Here is a 6,000-nt window from a genome sequence, read left to right on the forward strand (position 1 = left end):
CCAGCTACAAAAGCTTCAGGACAGAAAACTCTTCAATGGAATGTTATAGCTGGTTAAAACAGGCAATATCTCATGCACATTGTTCCTTGAGGACAAGGAAATAATAAACACTTTGGGATCTAGGGTAGATCCTTCCTATTGGATTGGTTAGGGATGTTCTGTCTGCCTGTGGGAAGGACTTTATGTGCTGTCTCTATGTGACTGATTGTCATGCTCCTCCATGTTGTCATGTGCCCCAGGACATTAATCTGGCCAAGAGCTAACTCCACCTCATGAAGTTCTCAATTATGGGTTTTATTGGGGTTCTGAACTTTGCTACAACCTTACCATTCTTCTCTCTGGTGGCATGGTCCACTGCCCCACAAGGTAGAGACAGCAAAGATATGGAGTACTGTGCATTATTTGGCCCTACCAAATTTAAACAACTTTTAATGTACTCAATATCTTAGTTAGGGTTCTATTACTGTGATAATACACCCAGACCAAAATCAACAGGAGAGAAAAAGGTTTATTTCAGCTTACAACTCTCAGTTTATACTCCATCAGTGAGGCAAGTCAGGGCAGGAACTAAGGCAGAGAACATGGAGGAATACCACTTGCTGTCTTGCTACCCATGGCTTGCTCAGCCTGCTTGCTTATATCTCTGAGGACTACAGGCTCAAAAGTGCCATGAGCCATAATAATCTTGCCCCTCCCACCTCAATCACCAATCAAGACAATTCGCCAAAAGCTCCCACAAAGGACAGGTTATTGGGGGCATTTTCTCAGTTGAACTTCTCTCTTCCCAAATAACTCTAGTTACTATCAAGCTGACACAACACTAGCAGGCATTTGTGAGAACAACAGTTTTTTTTTTTTAACACAAGAGACAATTGTTAATCTCAACATAACTATTTTAAAGACACAACATGTCAAAGTTATTAATATGAGAGTAGGCTGTAGTCTTTTCAACTCTATGAAAGAAAGTATAATTTTAATTTTGTGAGTTATCAGGAATATGTGTAAATACATCTATTTGAAAGTATTTCAGAAAGTCAGAAGTGGTCCCTCCTGTGATATAAAATTCAGAGACATTTAAAACATTCTTTGTGAAATATACCCAATCATTTTCACATCAGTTAAAACATGATGCTTCCCTGAAAGAACAAAGAGCAAATGAATACAAGCATCATTGTTGTGCTAAGTCAGTTATACATCTCCTGTTTGTTTGGGTGTCCACTGATGTTGCAATTTTCTTTTGAATCCAGTACACTGTGTCTAAGTCTTTACTCTTGAAAGATTTGCTGCTGTTGGTTTCACAAGAAGCACTCCTTCTGGGCCAGTCATCTTCTCTGTCAGTTAATCTTCCTGGAATTGTGATTTTTTTTTGGGTTATCTACAGAGCCCTACCACTAGATTTGTATAATTGCATAGAACTGTAAGGTGAACTATTTACTTTTTAACCATTTAGTTTCATTCAATTTCTCTTCCTGCTTTAATTAGTTCTTTGAAAATTCCATACAACATATTTTGATCATATCTGTTTCCAAACTCGATCTAACACTCTTCCTTATCTACCTTGATTTGTGTCTTTTTTGTTTTTCTAACCTATCAAAGATAGTTGGTACATTCTACATACTCTTGGATATGTAGCTTTCCACAAAATTCACATTTCATGAATTAAAAATGAATATTTGGTCATAGTTAAAATAGAAAAGTCAGATGTCCAAACAAAATATTACTGCCCCTAAAGGTATTCATATTGAATATATGCATATAGATAGTAACCATAGATCCAGATGCAGACATGAATGCACCCATAGTCACATTTTTATTCATGTATTTACATATGTGTGTAAGATGAATCTTCTTATGCAGACAAATCTAATCTTAGAACTTCCATCTCAGATTACCCTACTGCTCCATCCTCCAGTGGTTGTAATTATAATCATCTGCCATCATGCCCTGCTCAAATCTTTGGACCTCTTTGAAGAAAATTCTGTATACCATTTTACAAATGTATTTTAATTGCTTCTCAGAGAGTATTTGTAGAGAATCTTGTTTCTTACATCAGTCCATTTATTTCTTCCTTAGGTAGAAAGCCTGTAGTCATTTACTGACAAATCAGAAAACATGGGAAAGCTCAAAGGCTCAAATTTCTACTGGGAAGAACTTTGAGAGTATGTTGTGTGGATCTATTTAGACTATTATCTAGAGGAAATTGTGTCTTTAAAAAAAAGTGAGATCTTTTCCTGGGTCTGTAGGACAGTGTTCCCTTCTGTTGACACCTGTCCAGGTCATTCTGCAAGCCACTGAAACCACATGTACACTAGTCATCCATAACATGTCCCACTAAAACAATGAACTCTCGTCTGTTTCCACATGCTGGTTCCATGATTGCTTCATGATTGATTGCCAAAATAAATATTTTTGGATAATAGGAAGGGTGTTTACAACCTTCTAGACATAAGGACCAAAGTCAGTGTGCCTGAAAGGCTAGATAATATACCTCTGAATCACAGAGTCTGAAGAAGTGAGAATGGTGCTTGCTTATTCAATCACCTGTTTCTGTTCAGGTGAGAGTCTTGTGCTAAGTTGCTTACTCCTTTGTGCTCTGATAGCCCACATGACCACTACTGTCTGGTCACACAGATCTTTGGGACATGACCTTCCAGGATTCAAGTGTTTAATATTGAGCTTGGTATATGGAGGCAGCCAAGGGTTAGCATCACAAAGAATGTGAATGAAAGTACAGATGAGGTATAAAGGGGGCTCTGTTGCCCCTAACATTTAGATGCACAACCACTCATCTACACCCTCAAAACTGGCCCTTGCCCCTCCAATGACACACCTGCCCCTGCTTGCCATGCCTTGCTGGTCATGGACTTGGTTTCACTTCCTTTTATTTCTCTTTTTCTGCGACCATGAGTTTTTGTTTCAGCTATCACAGATCTAATTTTAGCTTGTGGATTCTCAAGGGTGGCCAGCTGCAGACATAGTGGGCTCAGTAAAGCAACTAGGTTCATCTCTCTGCCCCAACCTCCTCCACAGAGCTTGTAATGTCATCTTACTATTACTATATGCTACACTTCAAGAAGTGTTGTTGTTTTACCAAGTGTAACCGATTTTCCTGGCCAACTCCATCATATAGGAAATCTATTGCTCCCTAACAGTGTACATTTCTGGTGTAACTGCTCATTGGTCATATGGAATGTGAAACTCCAGGGAAGGGAAGTTACCCTTCTATGGCAGGCCTATGTAATATTTCAGGAGATGATAGTGGTAGCTAGAGATTAGTGAGGATCTCCACTGATCAGAGACACTCTTAGTATCTCCTCAATTAATCTATGACCCCACACTTTCCTGGACAGATTGATAATCACTTCCTAGTCCAGACAGGGAGACTGAAGTTCACAGAGGGGAAGTTAACTTCTCAGGGTGAAGTTCTGATAAAGAATGAGCAAGTAGCAGCTATCCCTGTATATCACCTTGAGTCTTCTATAAAACACTTATCTAGGCTCTGCTTGATTCTTTGCTGCTGTCTATCCACACCCTTAGCTTCTTGTAGATGGTTGATCAAGTATGTCAGCTTCTCCTCAATGTCAGCTGTCATTGCTGGTTGATTTTTACTCTGTTCACTTTAGTATGATGAATAGAAATTCCTTTATGTGATTGTGTCCATTGCCTGGAAGGAGGCAGCACTCCATACCGTGTGAGCACAGGCAGGTACCTTACTCCAATGAATATGTTTCCTTGGTTCGTAATGAAAGGCTCTACAGTAGAATTTAAGATAGATAGGAGTTGGGTGGTGCATCTGGTAGCAGGAGAAGATGACGGTCTCCACAGGAGTTAAAGTTCCTCATAATGTTCACTTGTTGGAAGAACTTGAAGAAGCACAAAAAGGAGTAGGTGATAGTACTGTTAGCTGGGGCCTTGAAGATGATGGAGACATGACACCTACATGTGGACAGGCATGATTATTGGGCCACCAAGGACAAACTATGAAAACAGAATATATAGCCTGAAAGTGGATATAAATACCCAGAAGCTCCTCAATCAGTTAGATTTGTAACAAAAACTAATATAAATGGAATCAATAATTCCAGTGGAATGGTGGATGCACAGAGCATACCAGTATTAGCAAAATGGAAAATTTCTATAGAATTAAAGTCATACTTCAAGAGCTAAGACGTCTTATGATGTCCAAAGAAAATATGAAGCCTTCACAGCCACCAGAAGGACAGATGTACAACAACTAATTTTAGTGGATCTCAAAATTTTCTTAAATCTGCAACCTTATACTCATGTTAATGTCTTGATTAAATATCACCATGCAAAATACCCACACATTAAGTAAAAGAATTGCAGCTGGTAAACATGACCTGGACAGTTGCAAGAATATATTTAATATATGTACACCTATTATGTTTTCAGGTAACAAGAGACATGCAGCACAATTTTTCTTTCTCTTCTTAAAGCACTGTCATTTAAACATGAACCTGAAGTACTCAAAATGGAATTCAGGTTTTCAAGACTAAAACATGGCAAAAGAGTGTCAGATGGCCATGGAAACATTTGTTTTTCTGGAGAGTAAGTCTCAAGAAGGAAGAACAGAAATGGCATGCTTTATCATATGCAGCTCTAAGCTGCAGTTGGAATTGTTTAAAGTAGCAGATAAAATGACTAGTCAACAATTGTGTTACTTCTTGAAGTGGTGTGGGTGCTGACTACTATTAGTCTTAAACATAGGTTCAGGATTGTTTTGATACCTGTATTTATAATAAAAGATGTTTGGGGTTTTGAATTTCTGTTAAAAGCTGTTCCCATTTGTTACATGTAACAGACATAATGATTTGTTTATAGTCTTTGTTTATTAAAACATTCTTAGATGTTTTAAGTGGAGTCAACAAAAAGGAAATAGGTGTATGAATATATGATTTTGATATGAAAGTTAGTCTTAAAATGTAAATAAAATATGGAATGTGTCTTAAAAAAGATGGATAGAAGCCCATTCTGCCTGATTCTGGAAATTTCACGGAAGTAGAATGAAGGTCATAGGTATTGGCTTCATAGGATTACTAAATGTCTGTTCTGATTTTGAATGTTCCCAAGTTTTGTAAATGGTATAGAAGACAACAAAGCTCAGGATAATGATGACTTTCATAATGGTAGATATGGCTAGAGTGAAAGTTTTATTGCCTCTATTCCAGGCCTTTTGATCTAGGCCCTGGTGTCACAAATATCCTGGGCTGTGAGATTCTTGAATCTCTGGTTCCTGTCCCAAACTAGAAATTACATTCAAGATTTAGTTCCTCATCAGTAGCCAAACCTCTTACTATAGTTTCTGCCCTGGAGCTGCCTCAAATGATCTTGTGCTCAGGCCCCTGTGCAGACTTTAACTGTGTTGAATTACTCTTTCTCCTTGCAATAGGGCTCACTTCTCTGCTCTCCTCTCTTTCCTTTCCCACATGTGGCCTGGTTCTTAGCACCACCCAGTCCCTACACAGAGTTTAGGGACTTTCTATGTGGAGAGTAGGGTGGTAGGTCAGGAACAGTAGGACATGAGAATGTGGGATAGAGGTAAAATGGCTAGAGTGCTTCAGTGATGTTGAATTCACTGCTCAGGCTGCAAAGAGAAAGTGCATAGTACTCACCCTCTATTTCCATGGCCAGGGCAGTCACCCAAGTTGCCCTTCATACATTTGTCTTGTAGTCTTGGGGTATAACTCCTGGGCCCTGCTCTAGGATCTTGTTGTGACCACACATGACCTACAGTATACCAATGTCATAGCAGGTTTGTCCTGTAGTGTAAGCTCTTGCATCATAGGATCAGTTAGCTTCCAGAATGCAAATTGGAGGAAACACTTTTGAGCACACATTGGAAATATTGGATGATGTCCATAGTTAAGTTGAGAGCCAAACTTTCACAGACTCATGGGTGGGCATGTCTGGTGGAAGGTAAAGTGTAAGCACGTCTTTTTTTTTTTTATCATTTTATTTTTTATTTTATTTTATTTTTTT

At 38.6% G+C, this 6,000-nt stretch overlaps 1 protein-coding gene and 1 pseudogene across 1 annotated transcript in view; both read left to right on the forward strand.

The window, feature by feature from the left end:
* Positions 1–6,000, forward strand: part of LOC110311252 (protein HIRA) — an 844,395-nt gene that overhangs the window by 147,271 nt on the left and 691,124 nt on the right. The gene's annotated exons all lie outside the window — the stretch shown is intronic.
* Positions 3,810–4,238, forward strand: LOC110311264 (annotated as a pseudogene).

Source organism: Mus caroli, chromosome 16 (genome assembly GCF_900094665.2).
Source record: "Mus caroli chromosome 16, CAROLI_EIJ_v1.1, whole genome shotgun sequence".
Classification (NCBI taxonomy): domain Eukaryota; kingdom Metazoa; phylum Chordata; class Mammalia; order Rodentia; family Muridae; genus Mus; species Mus caroli.